A 21571-nucleotide genomic window follows, 5' to 3' on the forward strand; every position below is an offset into this window, starting at 1 on the left:
AGAGAACTAGAAGGCTGTATATAAGTACAAAATACTTTCTGTGGAGAAAGAACCCAACTTATTTGTCCCATGTAAAACAGTTAGCTGACCTTAACTGTCCTGAATATGAGCAATATTTCCCCCTTGCTCCACAAGGACACTTAAGCAAAAGGTGGCAGGAGGAGAGTCTCTGAGGAGACTTTTCTCTTAGCAGATGAGCCAATAGCCCCTTCTTGGCCCCTCCTCTGGAGATATAAATGCCTGGAATCAGAAGTACATTTAACAAGGCAATTCTATGCAAGAGAACCTCTTAAAATTCACCTTTCTTATGCCATGACTGGCTGCCTGAAAATAAAACACTGACACTTTCATTCAGCACTCACTGAGCATGAAGTGCTTTCTAAAAGCACTCGACAAGCACAAGTCTCAGTGACACTGAACTGGGGCTAGACCTGGACAGTTTGGAAAGTCTGCTCTCTCCCATTTCAGAACTTGAGCACCATAAGCCATTACCAGGCCCTGTAATTTCAGAATCCTGGCATCCATCCTATTTATTTACATTGGCCCACATCTTACACCCCCAAACAAGATCTGACTGTGTATACCAATTAGTTTATCCCCAATAATAAATACTGTTGCTGAAACTGGGTTGAAGTGCAGAACCCTGGAGCCAATTTAGAAAGCTTGGCACTTCAGTAGTCTTTGAAACCTTATTTTCAAAATCCACACATAAAATGTGGTTTTCCTATAGCCGCAGGTCCAATTTGCATAGACTATCCAGAAAATAAGGCATTATTTGCAAATAGTCAAGCATGCAATCAAGTCAAATACACAAGCTAATCAAGTCACTGTGCTTAAAGAATTTTTTTTTCTTTTAGAGTCCCTGCTCTCGAGTTAATTACTGCACATTATTCTCAATTATTGTCTTGAAGGATAAGGAAACAAACCCTTGTGTCACATCCACTTTTTTCATGTCTCCTATAGATACAAAGAGGGGGGAACACAGCCCCACAGGATACAACCACCACTTTCCCCCCCTTTTTAAAAATATTTAAAAAGCTGCCAGAAATCAGGTGAACCAAAATATTTGGGAAAAAAACCCCACAATTTCACGATGTTTTTCATTCAACCTTATTACCCAATATAACCTTAGCACTATTCTTTCTCTTTCATTTTAGAGAGGTCAGCAGAGATTAGTGTTACCATCCAAGTGTTTCTCCCCTCCTCCTGTTATGGAATGGATTAGCTTCTTCCACTCACATGTTTTCCTTCCATGTTCTCCTCTTTCTCCCCCATAGGCACACAAGATGAAATGTCAGCAAAACAAAAATTTCATGCTCCTGGGCAAATCCTATACCAAGAAAATTTCTTTGAAACTGCATTTCTTCTTCAAACTGATAGCTTGCTGCTTGAGCTCAGACCTCCTAAGTAAGGAACAGAAACTAGCTCAAATTTGTAAGAAAACACAATATGAAAACACTCCCAGAAGTATAAATCTTGGCCTTTTATTTGAGCATACACAGATGAACAGATGAGATGTTAGCATTTCTCCTCCCAAAGCCTTAGATCAGTATTATATTCCCATATCTGGAAGACAGAAGAATGTGACACACTGAGAATCTTGGCTCGCACCTCCAGGACAAGCAATGTTTATTTTGTTCAAAAAGTGCTTGCTTGCTTTCCTGGAAGGTGGAAAGAAATCAGCTTCTGGTATTGGCCTGAACACACAATGGAAGACAAGCAAGGGTTAGTGTTGACTCCCTCCTTTGCTGTTCTGTCTCCATCACCAGAACCAGATAAACTTGTTTATCTGAAGCTTTGTGTTAGGCAAACTAGTAAAGCCAGTCCAAATTGTATATAATGATCATGAAAGTCATGTTTTCTAGGCAACTGCAGAATGCTTTTTTATACATGAGGGTTTCACATTTGATATTAAAATTTTATTCAGAAGAGTATATAATTATCACTACAAAGTAAGCTTAATCCACATAAATCGTAGCATGACTCTTGTATCCCTCTCTTTGTTTAATTGTCAGTGTAAGATTCTTGGGCAACTCCCTTATTTTGCTGTTGATCTGCTCCACCTCGGAGAGGGCACGTCTCCTGATGCATTTCTCATACTTGCAACTTTCATTTTAATTGCTAAGTAGGAGCAGAAGACCTGTGACTAAGGCAAGCTTTAAAAAAAAAAGAAAAAAAAAGAAAAAGAAAAAGAAATTTCAGGACTACAAAGCAGCTTGGCAATAGTGACACTTTTTAAACAGTAACACCCTCATACACACATAACAAATTAAATCCTTCTAATGACCTGAAATAACCAGAAGCAAAAATGCATCTTACTGCAGGATGCAGTGCTGTCTATCAGACAAAAGGCACTAAGAATGGCACCTTCAGCTTTAGTCCAGCAGTTATTCCATTGTTGCATTCGAGAGCCAAGCATTCCTCACATACTGTGAAAAGGTCATGACTGAAGTCTGTCCTTACTCACTCACAGCTCTCAGCACAGCTGAAGAGGGAATGAAAGCTTTTGTCAGGGGAGCAGAAATAGTAGCAGGCACCTGATTTAAATGTCATGGAGCCACTAGAAAGCATTATTCTAAGTCAGTAAGTACTGCTTCTCACCATCTGTGACATTCTAAAGCTATCTACAAATAAAACACTGGGGCTCTGGTGAGCAAGTAAAGGAAGCAGTGATAAGTACTTAGTACAGTAACTGCTTTTTCATTCAGTACATTATAATTATTTTATAATATTATTCATAATCAGTTCCCAATGTTTGAGAAGAGTAATGCTCAAATATTTAACACCAAGATATAAATTGCCACAGACTAGAAATTCGGCGAATCTACCAATAGGTTTCACTAATGGATCAACTTACTTAAGAGTAGATTTTTAAAAGCTTAGCTTAAGGCCTCCCCATGGTAATGAACTGATAACTTTTACTACATCAGACAAATTCTCTATTACCAAAGGGCTCTGATTCTGTCAGAATCCTTTCAGTCTCAGTAACAGAGAATGGTAAGGCATTCCCCTTGCAGTAATGTAATAATCAGTGTCACGAAGGCAGCACAACAGGATCATCAAAAAACTAAGCCAAGTGTCTAAGAGTTCTCTATTTTCTTACACGTGGCACTTGAAAGTCCTTCAGATAGGTACAAAAACAGTAAGTTAATGTGCTACGATACTGGGGGGTAGAAGGGAATCATTAGTACCCACCAACCTTAGTCATAAAGAAAAGTGCTAGGTTTACAATATATTTGTAAATTACATAGAAGTCAACACACTCTTAAAAAGTAGAAAGACTGACCTTACCATATGTTATTTCAAAGCCTGACTTTAATCCTATATATTCACGTCCAGTCCTTCCACAAATGGCTTTTTAGGCTGTTAAGGTGAGTAAACTGCACGGTTCACTTGGGTTTTGAGATTCCTTCCTATCATGGGAGAAAGGTGGCTCTGAGCAAAACAATCTTCATCAGCCTAAATATATTTGACTATCAGACATTTTGGAAAAAGAAATTAGCATAAATGATATACCACTATGGTGTATCTATACTATATTAATATACTATATAATATACTATACTATATACTATACTATATACTATACTATATACTATATATACTACTATACTAAACTATAAACTAAACTATAAAGCAGTTTTTCCACAGTTAAAAATAACTTCACGTATGGTACTTGTGAAAAATGCACTGGATTCAGAAATAAGGTTTGAGTTCTTCATTTGAAAGCAGCATCCTTACACACTCATGAGAGGAAAGATAGCTGCTGACTTGTGTACTCAACCAGAAAAATTCTTGGTATTCAGAGTACAGCTCACACTACCTCATGTCCTGCCTGGAAAGGAAATAATATTTGATAATGGAGATAAAACTGGCTGAATAACAGAATCAAGCGTGAATGACGTCTACCTGCATCTGATTCCTCCAGCAGTGCTTTACCTCAAGTACATACATACATATATGTATGTGTACAGGTAAAGAAGCTGCACTGCTACAACACCAGGATTCTTTTGTTTAAGCACACATTTAATTTGAGAGCTAACAAATTCCCACATGGATCACCCCACTTACCATATTTCTACTAAACTGCACTTGCATGTTTGTGTGGGTTTTGCTATGAAAATTAAATAACAAAATAAAAAAATAAAAAAATAAATCCAACCAATTTAAAAATTACTACCCAGCCACCATCCTCTGAAGCTACCTGGTTCTTACAAATACTCCAATGGCTTTCTTACCCAATGCCCTAAGCTGAAGTACATCCTCACACATGTTTTTTTCTGTGACTTGAGTGAAAATAGTTGATGAGTCCAAATAATTACTGATAGAGAAAGATCATCTGGAGGGTCTATTATGCACCAAGTCTTCAGTCTTTGATGTTCAAAAAAGTAGTATCCCCAACTCCTGGAAAATTTAGATTTCCTTAAGCAATTACATATGCTCTACAACACAGGCAACACCACAGACACCCAGGAGTTGCAGCAGAGTGTGTTGTCTTCTCAGACAGTTATGATTTCTTATGTTCATTTCTGAGAAGAAAAAAGAAGGAGATATAGCATAAAAAACAGAACATTACAAGGTCTGTAGATAGATGACACCATGGATCTCTTATCTGTGAACTCACCTGTCTGGGAGTAAAGCTATTATTCACACAAGTGATGACTAATTATTATTGTGAAAGTCTGAATTTCTAGTCTGAAAAACAGACAAGACGGAACAGAGGTCTACATTTCAGCTGTCAAGAACACACAAAAAAATCTATGTCTCTAGGACCACAGCATAAGCTGAGAGATTCTTGCTCTACTTTCCTGTAAATTGAAATTAATGCTAATTCAAGCACAACAGCAAATATCAAGTCTTATTCAATGAATAATGAATTTTCTTCACTCTTCTGTGACAGAAGAAAAAGGTAATTTTGCTCTCAGGTAGATAGCCTCTCTACTCAGACATGGTAAATGTGCAAGATTTATACTTTTTACATGCATGAAAATACAATTTAAAATGTCTGTGATATATTATCCTCCTATTGGTGTGAAAACCTTTACAAAGATTTAAGCAGGGGGAATCAGTGACTAATCTTATAAAGCAACTTCATACACTTGCAATTGAGAAGCACAACTGACAATACCCTGATGCCTCATCAGGAAACATGAACACTCTGGGGGAATGGCAGGGGTGGGAACATGGCTGGATTTGACTTGTCCACACTGCCTCAAATGAAGGCAAGCTGATCCTAAGGAAATGAGAAGCACTGGTGGGTGCCATTACATACCTGGCTCTCTGCACTTTATGCCTGTCAGCCTTCAGGAATGCTGTGCTTCTTACAGTGCCCACTCATGCTGAGGAAGAGCATGCATGTCCCCACATATGCATGTGTTACCCACTGCCTTTATAAAATGCATGGGTGTATGCATATACTCCATACAGACCAAAAATTTCACTTTTAAGTTTCTCTTGAAGGACAAAAGAAAAGCCCTGAAGGACAAAGAGAGTTACAAATGGGCAGGAGCACTGATCTATTTTGAGAAGTCAATATGAACTACCTGAAAGCCTTGTTAGAGGGTCCCTAAAGCCTATTAAAGGTTTTGGCCAAGACAGATTTAAATAAGATTCTGTAAGCATTTGGAAAAACAGATTTGATACTGGCAGATGGGCTGCAACTCTAATAAGAGACCTCCATCTGTCCAGAAACCAGCTCTTCACTCTACACACAGAGGGTGTAAGTGTAGCACCAGCAAGTCTTACAGGGTAGAACCAATTCCTGCAAAAAACTTCAAAAGCAGTCATCATCTTTAAAATCCCCTGTCCTCATAAGAGACTTCACAGCACTTCCTTTCTTCCATAAGCAACTAATTTTCCAGAGAAAAAAATAACCTATTCAACTGCTATTTCTTGAAAGGACTTAATTTCTCTTCAAGTGATAGGAAAGATATTTCCCTTTCATGAAGTGATGCTGAGCAGGATATTGTCCTTGAACAGACTACATCTCCATTTTTCCCCTAGTAACTGAGAATCTGTCTATGTAACATCATTTAGGTGATCTACCAATAGGGTCCAACATGCCCTATATGATACAGTATTCGGCTAAACCACAACATAGAAGATACCAGAGCTCTGAGTTAAATGCACACAGTGCAAATATGGAGATCTCTTCTCCCTAACACCTGCTCGTCCCACAGAAACTGTTTCTGATCATTTGTCCTCTCAGATTGCAGATCCCTTCTCCCTCCACTTCCTTCCATACTCAGGCATGCAGAAGTGAATTTAAGACTAAATCTGTGCTTACTCTCTGTATATAAACTCCCAACCAGTAACCAATTTGCAGAACACTTAGAAATCTGAGAACAAGCAGAAAATACGCTGTGCATTCTACCATGCTGGGAAACAGACCCACCACCCAGAAAATGGAAGACAAGCTTTACATGAAAGATATTCTTCCCTATGGGTTCATTATAGGATTTCCCTAAATTCTGAATTATCTGCTGCAGGTGCTTTCATATTTCAGTATTTTCCAAGACTTTTCCCTGGACTTCTCTGTTAAATCTATTATTAGAAGGGTCTTTAAATATTGCCCACCACCATCTGCCAAATACTGAAGAAAAATTGGATTTTAAAGGCAGATTTTCTTTATCCAACTATCCATAGCTGATCCATTTCCTGCAACTGATAGTGTACATCAAAATTTACCTATTTTTCACCCATTCAACTCTATATATGTGGTATACACCAAGTATTGAGAACAGTATGGTCTGTATGACAGCTATTTAGCAGCATGTCTGGAGACAGCCATCAGTTCAAAGATTCCATGTAAAACATGAAGATTTTTGGTCATGGAAGCTTGCTTTTAAAATGAGCTCTTTATGGAGGCCAAAACCTTTCCGAGCAGCTTATACCGTCTAGTTTAAATCCTGCAATTAGGAGGTTTTAGCTCCAGATTAATTAGTAGACAAAGCCACTTGAAGACTTGGAATGCCTATGGTTAGGAAATCATGATCTTCCTTCAAAACATGAGTTGACACAGCACATATGGCTTTGTGCCAAAATCATACGAATTAATCAGAACCTGACCAGTTAACTTGAGTCCCTCGGCCTGCCACTCTGCTTCTGAAAAATATATAATTATATACTGCATGATTCAGTATGTGTTTACAACTGAACAATTGTTAAATTGACTATACTGCCCCTTGAACAAATTTCTAACACACACCCAATTTATGATTCATCTTAAATTCAGCGGTTACGCATGATTTATTCAGTCCTACAGCCACGATATTCTCCATGGCTTAACTGCCCTCAAAGGTGGCGTGATTATTAGTCCTTTTCCTGTTAGGTGGGAAAACTTGGCATTTCTCTTTCACAAGAGATTCGTCTACTTGTTATCTCTGCCAGCTCCAAATGCTTACCAAGCTTATGGTTTCTGAGCCAAGAAAGTGAATGTGATTTGGAGTGTAAAGAAAGACCCTCACCAGAAAGAACATTAGCTTCAGTATCATTTGACAGCAGCATGAAAAACCTGAGTGATTTCTACAACTCCTCAGCAGACCTTCCACACAAAACAGACTGCCTGATCTACAGCAAAGAGAAATAGATAGTCAGTGATGTAACAGATTTGATTTATCTTCACACACTGGAATGGACAAAGAACTCCATCTGATCACTATCTGCACCCCGCAAGGTTTTGGTACTTGGAGAGATTACAGGACAGAACAAGCTACAGAAGATGGCATTGCCAAAAAAAATCAGGAAAAACAAGACAGCAGCACCTCCTCCCATGACATAATACCAAGCCTGCTATCACCAAAGAAACTCCAGAGTTCTGGGAAGTTTTGCTTTGTCTGGATGATAAGCATTCATATTAGATGGACAAAAAGCCATATTACACCCTTGGGCTGCATAACAAAGACAAACTAGCAGAAACTTTTTCTCTAGAAGACTAGAAACTGAGAGGGAAGTGATTTACAGCATCATCCTTCTTTCCTTTTATTTGAAGAACATTCCTACCAACAGTAATGGAAATCTTGTCAGTCTGAGGACATACACAGGTACTGCCCATGTACAAATTATATTTGCTGTATTGGAACAGAACCAAGCAGAAGGTCACATTAATCTCTGAAGCCACTGACCAGTGAGGGATTATGTGAAAGGAAAATAGAAGCATAATATAACAGCACTTGAATCTTTTATTCACACAACTGGACCAAAGGGAGCTAGGCCAGTTACAGAATGCACCAAATTTTGCTGCCTTCACAATCAATTTGATGATACTGTGTATGACAGCTTAACTCTGTAACTGTTACTGCATGAAGACCCAAGAAAACACTAACTACCATCACCTAAAATAAACAGAAACACCTGATACTAAACAAAAACAAACAAAAACAAACTTCCCTTCAAAACATTAGAGCTCAAGTCTTATATAATCTAGGCTGCATACAACATAACTTTCATCCTTTCCATGTACGTCTAGAACTTTGACAACAATCCAAATTTTCTTCCAGTCCTGAATTTAGTATTTCAATTTTTTTCTTGCAAACTTAAGAAAATGGGTATGTAATTTGAAAAGTATTATTTACATTTTCAGTATACAAACAGCATTAACGTTAATTCAATAATTCAGCCTTCAGGAAAAAAAATTCACAAATGTGTGAATGAAAACATGGGCTGAACCTCTTCAAGTCCCATTTCTATCTTTCATTGCTAACTAAAGACTTTGGAGGTTATTCATTGATAATAGAAAATTCATAAATGTAGCACTTAAAAAACACCACTTGGAGAGTAGTCTGAAACAGATTTCAAAACTTTCAAATGTTTTACCAATAGTTTCAAAACATCCTCCCATAAACTTTGCTTGCAAAATACTGAATTTGAATGAGTTTATCAAACTGGACCAGTTGTACTGGTTTACCTCAAGTTGCATACGCTCTTAACCTGAGAAAAAGTAGTAGCAGCAATCAGTGAGAAGCACCAAGTGTTCACCACTTACAGAAATACCCAATTTCGTATTAATGTAAAGAGGCAAGGAGGAAAAAAAAAATAAGGGGAGGAACAAAATTTTACGGATAGAAACCTTAGAGACAGGAAAATGTATTGTCTTTGTCCACAGTGGGAAGTTATCCATAGATTCCTCACTGTGCACAAAAGCTGGAACCAAGACTTCAGAGAGCTGAGAGAGAGGAACAGTGTGTGCCTGCACTAAAGCACACATGGGCTGTTTTAGCCGAGGAAGAAATACCCAGCTTGCAAAGAAGCAGTGAGGAACATTAGAAACTTTCACACAAGGAAAAATAAATTAAAAAATCATTATAGATACCAAGCCTTGCTGGCAAAATTAAGGGATTCAGTGGATCATCATTGATCAACTCCAGAAGAAAAGTACTTTTTCACCAAAAAATTGCTTTATTGCTTGGTTTTACACTACTGACCCTTTTTCATCCATGTACCTAGACACTGAATATTAACACAGTTATTCAGGGGAAAATAAATCTATAGAACCATTCATAGCCTGCATTTTAAAAGGTACAGATTAAAATTTTGAGCTTTGGCAAAAAATTTAACTGAAGACAGCTGGTATTAACCTAGCTTTTGCTCTCTACCATACTGATGAGTGACTTCTCCTATTTTCTAGGGATCTTTTACAGTAATTACTTGTATAGAAGCTGTTGTAAAACTTCATCCTTGATTTTACACCATCAGTCTACAAACAGGTAATAAAAAACCCCAGTTTCTCCTATTGGCAGATGGGAATGGGGAAAAAAGGAAGGTGAAGGAAACCCAAAGTTTCTGGACTCAGAAATCACACACAATTTACAGTTGCTCTATATAGCCAGGCACCTGCTGGTGTCAGTAGAGCTTTTTTCACACAGCAAAATCTGAAATCTTTGAAAGGAGCTGGAAGACTTCATACCTCAAGGTTCTTCCAAAACTATTGTAAAAAGCTATTGTAAAAAGTTGCTCTCTTTAGATGCATATTACTTTTTGGCACAAACATTGTGTTGTTTGTTGCTAGGTTCTTTTTAACTAACTATTATAGCCTATCACTGAAAATACATCATAAGCCTTGAAATTAATGTTCACTACACAAAAAGTAAATATATATATATATATATATATAAAAAACTTATTAAAGTCTAGACAGGTAATAGTTTCTCTTCCATTTCTCCAAAACCACTGAAGAGGGAAGCAGAACAAACAGACTTTGCATCAGCAGCAGACTTCCCAACCAGCAGTTCATGTTACGGTGAAAAGTTAAATTCTGTGATCTTCAGCTCTTTAGTATTCTCAAAGCAAAATCAATGGGTGGGACAGAATTAGCAATAATTAATGTGTATATCAAAGGGTTCAGTTAATGTGAAGCACAAAAATATTTTCTATAACATTGCAAACTGTATTCTGCACTAGGCAAGCACCAGGGAATTTTCCACATACCACGTTAAATTCAACTTAAATTCTGCTCACTAATACTGAGTAGTTGAAGACAGAAATTCCTTCAGTGTCTGACAATATCACAAAAATAAGGCCTTTGTATTTAAAAATGTTCTTTTCAACTATTCTGTGCAAGGCCAAAGAGCACACACAGCACACGTATTAGGATCAACAGAGCACAAGAATCTCATGCTGAGGGAAGCAAGAACAAAAAGAACGGCTCTTATTATACAGAATGTCCTTCCCTTCTTAAATAATATGTTTCTTATCTGTAAAAGGAATCCAATTATTTATATCTACACAAATTGTTTTTTGTTGTACTTTTCATGTGATGCCATTTAAAATGACAGTTTACATATGTGTTTTACCATTTTACCTAGTAGTATATTTTCACTTTCCTATTTAACAACTAAAACTACAACCTTAACTGTGATATCACCAAAGTGTTCCTGTCTTTTTCTCCTCTCTTCCTTTTTACTCTAGAGATATGCATGAAAATTAATTCCCCTGATAACTTGACCATCCGCCATTTAATCCCTCCTTAACAATCTGAACAAAGGCAATACAGATTCCATGACACAAAGGATGAAAAAGCCAGGAAGGAATTGCAGCTGGAACCAGACAGCTGTTCTTCTCTGAACATCAAGGCAAGCCAGTGTGGACACACATGAGCTTCAGAGGCAGATCACAAAAGATTTCTTATTAAGCTTATTAAGCTTTTGGGCATTTTTCTTTTTTTTTTTTTTTTTTTTTTTTTTTTTTTTTTTTTAAAGGGTTTAAAGAAGTTCTCAATTTGGAAGAGCTTCCCATTTCTGTGGGTTCAGAAACTTAAGCAATGTTTAATACAAGAAGTACTAACTGGATCAGGCCAGCTCTCCAACCCCCTTTCCTGGCAATCACCAGTTTACTGAGTTCCTGAGCTCAAGCTGCACAGTCAAATCTAATAGTCACTGATGGTCTCTGTTCTGCTAACTTCTCTAATCCCCTTCTGAGCACATTTACACTTTCACTCCACATGACATTTTGTTCCAGTAACACAGCTGCAATTAAGCAGTTCACAAAGAGTATTTTCTGTTGTTTGCTGTAAGACAGCAACTTCTCAAATTTCACTAGAAAAGAACATGCTAAAGGTCTTGAAGGACCCAGCTATGCCTCAAAGTTGCCTGACTTTTACTAAATACCAGTAAATGTTTGCAGCTACCAAAAATAACAGAATATGGTTTCTTCCAACAAAAGCAATCAATTTTCCAGCATACTAAATATTTTCTCTCCCTAAGGAACTGCATGGATATAAAATTTCAAAATTATTATAAAACCACTTTTAGGATTTTCCTTAGTATTTTTTGTGTATCATTTTTTTGTGTATTATTTTGTGTATTATTGTGTAGTATTTTGTGTATTATTGTGACAAAACAACAAAAAACAGGCCTTAAGTTTTCTTCCTTTACACACCATATTCCTCAAATACACAGAAGATAGAACTGGATCAGAGATCAAGGAAAAACAGAAGAATTATTCTTACCAAAACTGTTTTCCAATAGATTGAAACAAACTAACATGATACGATGGTATCAGAAAACCTCTAAAAACAAGAGTAATTAAAAAAAGACAATTTTTATAATGCATCACACTTCTGAAACAACCAAGTCTTGTGCCAATCATGGTGAGCACCCACACTTTAAATTAACATAAAGGAGCTTTACACAGCTATTTCAGTAATTCAGTTCTACATTTTAGCCCATGTGCTTAAAGCTCCAGGCTGATTTGGCTGTTCCTTCGGCTGTTCCACACATGTGATATCCAAACTGCAAAGCCACTCGATAAATGTTTCTGATGAAACAAACTTTCAGCACTGCCAGCTAGCAAATCTTTTATAATCAGATAATCTTTAAATTCTTTATTAAGGTCATTCAAGGGATTCAATGACAGGACGCACTGGAAAAAGGAGCTGTTCAAAATTTAAGGTTCTTTACTATTAGCTTGTTTTGCTAAGCATTGTCAGATTATAGCATCAGAAGAAACCCCTTTCAGGAAATCTAAGTCTAAAGTTTTGGGGTTCCTTAAAAACCTAGAGTATGTATTTCTTGCAAATATTATTAGATAGATCACTATAATAAGACTTCCTAGACAAACTTCTGGTTTTCAGATTCTGAACAACCTTACAAATAAGAAGGGGTAAGAGGATAAAAAGCTCTAAAAAACCTACAAAAAACCAAGAAAACAAACAAATAAAAACCCACAAGATAGAAATCAGATAATTATTAACCCTTGAAGACCTTAAACATAACCACTAAGCTGGGAACCTAAAAGGACTTGCAGCTATGAAAGTCTGAAAACTCATCCCAATCTTTACGAGGAAGAAACCTCAGCTCACAGAAGTCTCCACCACCAGCACATGAGATAAGGACAGTCTTGCAAAGCCCATAAACCTGAACTAGAGGGATCTGAAGGTGTCCCAGCACATCTTGAATAAGCCCAACCCTTTCTTTCTCCCCCCCCTTCTTTACCCCACCTTCCTTTTGTTCCTTTTGACTGTGTGCTCCTCAAAACAATAATTGTTTTCTAAGAGTTTTCACAAGCTAGACCTTCCAGGTCAAAATTTTCCAGGTGCTGTACAGGTATTCTTGCTATCTTCTAAAATAATATCTTCCTTTTTCAGATACAAGCCATTTGACAGGCCACAAATGCTATTCTTGTACAGAGCACTGTTAATTTATGGACATACAGACATATACTGCATTGTCTACTGCAATGTTATGTATCAATAAGGATGTCAATAGCATTTGCATTCCACTTTCATCCCACTCAAATTTCCAGTGAAGTTAGTAGGGAAAGCCTCATCATTCTTCAGGGTGTATCAATTCAGATGCCAACCATAAATGTCAAAGTTAATTTTATGGAAAAATATAATCAAAATTTAAGTTTTCCCTGGACCAGAGCATTTATTTTTTTTTAATATTTCAGCGTATTTATTAGATGTGCAATTATTGTTTGCTGCCACATTCAGTAGAGTTTTCTAACACTAATTAATAAGCTGAAGGTTTGTGCAAGTGTTTCTGAAGCTCTGTCTCTAATAGTTAAGGGGAAAGCCCTTTAGGTGCAAGGCACTGGTCTAAGAACAGAAAAGATGATTGAAGATACATGAAAACTCTAAAACAGAGTCTGTGAAGGCTGGACAGAATCTCCTTCTTCCTCCAAGAAACCTACCCAAGATAAATCCTTTACCCAAAAGTGCACAGGGAGCTTATTAACAAATAAATCTCTGCATAATACATGCATACAGGCAGTACTCATTTCCTAAATGTTCGAGACTTACAGAAGTTGAAAGCAAACTGGCTGCAGAAGAACAAACAGAAAATGCACCTCCTCAATCACTGAAAAATAGTTGAAACTTACTAAGGCACTTGAAAGAAATACCTAACAAATCTTCTGAAGGAGAAACCAATACTTATCACCTGTTGAAGCATCCCATTTAAGGAAGTTACACACAGTCTTTAATTAGGCTGCTGGAAGGATAGCTCCACATAAACCTAACCACACAATTGTCCAGTCAGTGACACATACTACAGGAGCTGTCTCTCGAAGCAATACGTGTGTTGTTCCTCACTGACATTAAAAATCAAAGCATAAAAGCAGCACTTGGACCATCCTACCAGCCATTTGCTTGCATGGGATTTAAACTCTCAAGTTAATTCATTGAAGGCAAATACAGCTTTTGCACTGACTTGTGAAAAGAGAACTATTATTCCACTGGTCATAATCCTAAGCACTAGGAGGGGATTTTCCACCTACTGATTTTACAGTAAATGTACTAAAAGGCAAAACTTCTGCTCCACTTCCCTTCTCTAACTTTTCTGTTGAAACACTAAATTCTGTGACAAGAGAAATGGGTAAAATCAGTAATAACATAATGCTGGCCCCTTGATGACTTGTGGTAAGAGAAGGAAAATCAGCAAGATATTTTAGAGCACTGATACCCTGATGAGGAAACTAGGTAGAAAAGTTAGGCTATTTATGTATGACATGGTTAAACATCCATATGCTTCATTTTTTCACCCCTCTATTGCTTAAGGCAATATCTAAGTCCAAATCTATCATCATTTAAACTGGCCATGACTTTGCCAGGAAGCACAACTATTTCTAACAGCTGAAGTCTCAGACTTTAATTTAGCTTTCTCTTCAGTCCATTTCATCTTTTAAAATAACAATATATAGAAGTGGTTAGCAGAAAAAAGTCAACAGTCCCACCAAGAAAGATGGAACACATTCAAAACCAAATAAGGTTGCTTACAAGTTTCAAATTTTGTAGTTAATATTTCAACAGCAATGTTCTACAGGGTAAAACAGACATGGTTTTATGAGTCCCATTACCTTTCCCTGGTGACCCTAAGAAAGCCCTGGAACCATGTGCATCACAGGTTTATTAGGGTGGGTTTTTATGCTCTCCATGTAGCCATTCATGGTTACCTGAAAACTGGAAAAAACCACAATGCAATATGCACATGCTATTGAGATGCTGAAGAAATTAATATTAAAAAAGGGAAAAATCCTCATCTGAAACATAGAATTAATCTCTGGGAACCAATTCCCCTGTGCAAACAAGGAGCTGCTAATGAGAGTGTCTACAGCCCTAGAGATTATGACACAAACCGTGTTCTGTCTGTACTCAGCAATAACTTAGAAAACCTTTGCACTCAGTTCCTTGGGTTTTTTCTCTAACAGGTTTTGAGGGCCTACCCACTACATAAGCAGAACACTGGCTGTTATGTGAATTAAAATAAAGACAGACTATAGAATGGACACGAGACTCCAAGAAGCTTCCATCTCCAAGCATGCAATTCTACCACAAAAAAATTATTTACTTTAGCAAATATTTATGCTTTTCAATGCCAATTCTGAAACAGCACTTAAGTGAACAAAATTTGTAACAATTTCAACAACATTGGCAAAACTGCGCTACTGCAATGAGCTAGTATTTATTGTCAGTTTCATACAGCACACAGTATGGTGCTAAGATTCCAACACACGATGATATCCTGGAGTGTGCCTGTAAGATTACATTAAGATGTCATCTGCCTGCTAGAGAACATCAGTTGCATCTATATACACATACAGATGTAGCCAAAAAAAGCTTTAACAGCGGTTGTGAAACTGGATATGAAACACACAAGAACCTGTGTATTTCCACTGATTTATCCAGCTTTCATTATGATGAAAAGCACACCAAAAAATTACAAATTTGTACGCTCTAACTGCCTTCTCCCCTCAACAAACTAAACTGGCTTTCAAGGAAAAGGCCTCTTTTAAGTTCTTTTGCTTGAGAAAAGAGTGTTTCCTAAGAAGCTCAGCATCAGTTTCAAGCTTACAGCACAAATATATGTCACCTGCAACAGGGCTGCTCAAGAAAAGTCCCCCATAAAAACTTCCAGCTCTTTTCTACTTTTATAAATAAGCCAGACTTCAGATCCACCATTTCCAATGTAACTCTATGCACATGCCTAAAGCCAAGTACTTACACATCATACAAATACTCAGAGAAGATGTCAACACCACATGAAAGCCATTTTCAGATTCACTTTCAAAAATTTCAGCCAGCTCTATAGAATGTTCCCGCCCGTATTTCCTCCCACAGATGCAGATGAATGCTCTTTAGGAAGACAACCTCCAAGAAACACACACACAAAAAAATTTAGCCAGAGCTGAACAAAGAAACCATGAAACCCCAGAAAACCATGTCCTTCCTCTGACAAGGCAGAAGCATACAGAAATTAACAGTCTCAAAGTCTACTAAAAAAATATGATGTTTTTGACAGCCTCAGATTAGTTCATGAAGAGGTTTGTGTTCAGTTCCCAACTTGAGCACTTAAATTTTCATCATTTTTAGGTCAGTCAGTTCCTCTCCCTGAGCTTCAATTTCAAAACAGGAGATGAAGCTTTCCTCTCTTTACCAAGTGCCTCATTTCACCTAATTTAATGACCAATTGTTTGAAGCAGGAACCAGGAGCTAACACAGCACCTAGTCCTAAACCTGACATTAATTACCCTACCACCTGTAAGACCTTAATAATACTCAACATCCTGCAAAACTACAGTATTCCCTATAAATACCAGCAATCAAAAATAAAGGCCTCCTTTAATTTTTGACATATTACTTGCAGACATTTCTGTGGCATATTGAATTTACACATTAAAGATAAAGGACAGATGAAACCCTGAGAACAAAGCCTTCCCACGTCTGTTATTCTTTCTACAGAGTGTCACAACTGGAGCAGATCTCTATCCCAACCAATTGGATTTCAAATTCACAGGGCATATCATTGTCCCAAGAAAACCTACTCCACAAATTGCCTTTTATGAAAGCATTTTAACAGATAATGATGCACAAAGAATATGCCTGGTTCCTCACCAGGTATTTAAGTGGCAGAGGAGAAAGAGAAGCCCAGATGAAATAAAAACGGCACCAAAGAGTCGTCTTGTGCCCTTCCCATCTGTAAATGCCAGCTTCCTTCTCTGTACTTCAGGAGGAGGTGGGGCTGGGAAACATTTCTTTCAGAAGTTCCACCCTTCTTTACAGATGCACAGATTTCATTAATAGTTAACTGGCGACACACAACATTAACTTACCCTGGTATTCACAGCTTTCCATCCACGCGTGTCCCATGGTAAGCGACAGCTTGGGGCAACTGCTTACAAATATTTTTTGCACCATGACACCCTACATCAAGACTTGCTTTTCAATCTTTTCATCTCACTGACTAGCTCACTTTGAAACAGTAAAATTCCAGCCAATTTTTTCTGTAAGCAGAGGAAAAAAAGTGACAGACTGTTGAGCTGATAACCAACACTTCTTCCAAAAATGCAGCAATACTTAATGTTCTTAAGCTTAACAATCTACTGATCTGGCAAAATCACTTTGAGTTTTATCATCAGTGGACTAAAGGTTCTAGGTTTGTGACGCAAGTAAAAAGCTCTTCTGAAGAAAATCGTTCCCCTTAAAAAGCTGACCTTACTCTTGTTCAGGTTAATAAGTCTTCACAGGTGCTCTGGAGCAACCACTACAGAGGCTTTTGAGTGCAAGGTCTCCTTCACTGTGAAGAACTTTGAACAAGAGAATGTCAATATTAACAAGGCCCTCTGGGCCATAATGTCGTGTATTTCAACATACAAATATTTGAAGCTATTTAAGAACAGCAGCATTCAGAGACCTCAGTGATAAAGAACTCTGTGAAACTGACAGGCACTTCAACAATAAACTCCATTTAAGAGTCTGCCCAGTCTCATTTTATCTAATTACTTACCTCCCTTACAGGAATAGCATGCTATTAAGGTTTGCTGATTAAGATTTGAAGGTACTTTGAAGATTTATTGTACCATACAACCACTAATTATTATTGTTCATACCTGCATTTGGTTGGGAGAAAAATAGCTAGGTGCCAAATAATTTCTGTTCCACACATAAAAATAAAGATATTTGCCCTGCTGTGCTCTTTAGAAAGTGAACAGCAAAAAGATTGCATTTTTACTTTCAGACCCTCTCTGTGATAGTCTGTATGAGTCATGTGGCTGAAAAAATCCCACCATAAAGGGGAAAAAAAAAAAAAAAAGACACTACAATTTCCTGCCACCAGAACAGGTAACATTTGTGCCCTGGTAGCTTCCCAGGAATGCAATCTCCTCCCTTTCCTAGGCTTCTTCACTACTTCCCTTCAAGGCATTGAAAATGACAATGGTACGCACAATTTACATTGCTATGCACAAGTTATCACAGGCTCAGGATGACCAGTCACAGTGGTTATTTACCACTCATCCACACTGTCCATTTTTACTTTCAAATGCCTGTGAAGCTGTAAATAGAGTATTGGGTCACATCCTTTCACCAGGCTCTGTTAACCTGGTGAAAATACACTCAGTGTACTCACTTATGCTTTAACATTCTGTCCAACATTTTCACATAGATACCTCCTTGCTCTTCCATCCACTCAAATGTCCTGGAGCCTGTGGTTCTCACAGCCTTCAATTCCACTCAACAACAGTCTTGGAATCAAGAGTTGTTTTGTTGTTTTTTTTTTTTTAGTTGAACTGTTAGAACAACATCCTGTGATACAGCCTGTCTCATTTCATATCCAATATATTCAAAAGTGTTTCATTTTACTGCACCCAAACTTAAAAAAAACAAACAAGCCCATACTCTGATTAGGAAAAAAAATCAATACAATACAATACATTATGTGCCTTTCCATTCACCGAACAAGGTTGTTAGCTTAAAAATGAGTAATAAAGTATCTTTAAAAGTTAAACTGTGTATTTTTCTCTCCCTGTCATTCCCTTCTTTCCTTAAATTACTGCTTAAATTCTAGAACTGTTCATGGAAAGACATACTTGTTGGCATAAAAAAAAAAAAAGACTCTCCAAGTGAAACACATCTGCTGCATGTGAAAACTGAACAGATATGTTCGATGGATAGCACTAGGAGTGGTAGCAATTTCTGTTGTAACTGCACTACCAGAAGATCCTTTGACTAGATCTTTCCTCATCAGTATTTCTTGCACAAGACAAAAATTGTTTGTTTTCTCATTTGTACCTCTACCGTGGCTGATGCTAACTCTTGCAGAAATGTCTTTAGAACCTATTTCTGGCCATCCAAAGACAGACTTGAATGGGCAACGTCCAGACAGATGTCTGATGCTTAATGTGAACGTCGACAGCAGTGCCGCTCTGGAATGGGTGCTGAATGTCATCATTTCACCAACCTGAGCCCCAACGAATGACCTGGGAGTCATGACACCTCGGAATATATATATTCAATGACAGCTTTCTCACATGAGGTTCAACCCTCAGGAAAATGTCTGTGTATTCTGACCCAGTTTCGCTGCACAGTTTCACAAAACACGTCCTCTTCCCTGAAAAGGTTTCAGGAACTGATCACGGTTACTGCCCCAGCTAGTTCCACATGCAAAGACTTTCATATTCCCTTCTCCAAAACTCACACCTTAATAAGATGGCTAGACACAGATTACCTGCAACCAACCTTACAGTTTCCATGTCCTACATTTACTTCTGATCCTACCTACAAAACCAAACCGGTTCCCAAATGTTTCCCCAGTAAACAGGAGGGGTACAGAACAGCTCCTGGCGGTTCCCTATGAAGTCACTGCCTTTGTTGTTTTAAACATGCAATTTAAAGAGAATGACACAATCTAGAATATGAGAGAGATTATCCTGCGGTCTGCGGAGGTGTCGATTGCTAGGAGATAAAAAGCCAATGAAACCTACGCTATTTCTCATCACCGGCCAACAGATTTATCCTTCATTTCTGCTCCTCCAAAAACGTTAATGAGGAAAAAGTTTCCTCTCTGTTAACAAGTCCGAGGGCTGCGGGGGCTGCTTTGTTTGGCTGGCGCAGGCAAACCCAAGCCCTTCTCGGCCGGCAGAGCGTGTCCCGCTGCTGCCGAGCGCCCGGCCCGACCCCACGGGAGCGGGCTGCAAGTCCCGGTGGGAGAACCAAAATCCCCCGCCGCTGCGGGCGGCCTTTCCTCATCTCTCCCCCAGCCCGCCGCCGGCCCCGCCGCGATCCGAGAAGCGAAGCCAGGCGCTCACACGCCCACCGGCGGCCATCCCTCCGGGACAGCCCCATCCCCCCGGAAAGCCCCGCTCGGCGGAGGCCGCCGCCGGGATCGCTGCCCCGCTCGGAGCGGGAGCCGCGCACCTACCGCCGCTCTGGAGCCGCTGTCCGCGCTGGCAGGGCGGCGATGGAGCTGAGCAGCGCCGAGCTCCGCCCGGAGCGGCCGCGCAGGGCTGCGCTGGGAGCGCGGAGCAGCATCGCCTCCTCGCCAGCCGCCAGACCCGGCACGGAGAGGGCGGGAGCGGTGGTGCTCCCCGCCCCGCAGCTCCCTCCCTCCCTCCGCATTCCCTCCCTCCCGCCGTGCACGGCCGCCCGCAGCCGCCACTGTTCCCCCATACCTGCGGGTACGCACCGCGGCCGCCCGGCCCCGCCGGCCCGGCGCTCCCGCTGCCCGCTCCGCTCCGCTCCGGTCGCTGCCCCTCAGGGCCGCCAGCAGCGCGGGGAGGCGGCCGCGCACCGCCCACCGCCCCCGACCGCCGCGCCTTCCTACCCTCCCACCCGCTCTCTCTCCTCTCCCTTCTCTCTCTCTCTCGCTGTCTCTCCCTCCCGGCCCCGGGGCGGCGGGGAAGATGCTGACACACGCCCGGCCCCGCCCGCTCCCTCCGCGCCCGCCCGGCCCCGGCCCCTTCCCGCCCTCAGGGTCCGGCCGGAGCGCCACAGCTTGGGGATTGGCTCGGGAATTGGCTCTCCTGGGGGCGAACTTCAGCCTTGTTCTTGGCCCCAAAGGCGTTTCTTCGGTTTTGTTTGGTTTTAGTTTCTTTTTTTTTTTTTTCCCATTTTCTTTTTCTCGGGATGATCTGGCTGCTCACAGACCTTGGCTCTTCAGCTGGAAGTCTTGGTCCGAAAACTTGAACAAAAGCCTTAATGGCAAAGCTTTCGAACACGGCCGATTGTTCATAGCTGTTTGCTCATAGCTGTTAGACAAACTCGGTGAGGGAAATGTCCGGTTGATGAGGTGAAAAGTTGCCCTTTTTTGCCCTTTTTTTTTTTTTTTTTTTTTTAATTAAGACTTCTTTTTACACTTCCAATGTGAAATCCACGGTGGGAATCCACTCCCCACTTGTACAGTGGTGTTGAAGCTCCCCCGGTGGGTTCCTCTGGAGTTTTGGTAGTAGATCCCTCCTTTGCGGAGACAGACTGTGGAAGAATATAGTCACAAAACAGCACTTTTAGAGGCAGAGAATAATGCCACCAGAAGTGTGGTCCCAAATTCATGCTGTGCAAAAATGAAATTTCAGAATTATGGTCTAGAAGGGTAATTTCTGTTTGAAAAATAAATAAATTAGAAAATTGTGAATACAGTTGCTTTAGAGTAAATAAAAATGTTTGACTGTAACTGTTTCCTAGTGAAATACCAATTGCTTTGTATAAACTAAAGTATTAAGGACTCAGAAAAAAAGTCAGTCTGCCGTAACTAATAGTGTCAGGGACTTTGTGTAAGTCATAACAAAAATAAAGATGAGTAGTAAAACTGATTTACATAGTAAGAGGTTACAGTAATCTGAGAGGTTGTTAGTTATGTAATTT

General features: G+C 39.4%; 1 protein-coding gene across 4 annotated transcripts in view; it reads right to left on the reverse strand.

Moving 5' to 3' along the window:
- Positions 1 to 20518, reverse strand: part of PTPN13 (protein tyrosine phosphatase non-receptor type 13) — a 111210-nt gene extending 90692 nt beyond the window's left edge. For 3 of the 4 annotated variants that reach the window (XM_058838413.1, XM_058838412.1, XM_058838410.1), the window contains exon 1: positions 20383 to 20518. The gene's annotated coding sequence lies outside the window, so the exon portion shown is untranslated. Of the gene's footprint in view, positions 1 to 20132; positions 20241 to 20382 lie in introns of those variants that run through there. The other variant, XM_058838411.1, reaches the window with a different exon arrangement.
- Positions 20519 to 21571: the final 1053 nt, after the last annotated feature.

The sequence above is a fragment of the Poecile atricapillus genome, chromosome 4 (genome assembly GCF_030490865.1).
Source record: "Poecile atricapillus isolate bPoeAtr1 chromosome 4, bPoeAtr1.hap1, whole genome shotgun sequence".
Classification (NCBI taxonomy): Eukaryota; Metazoa; Chordata; class Aves; order Passeriformes; family Paridae; genus Poecile; species Poecile atricapillus.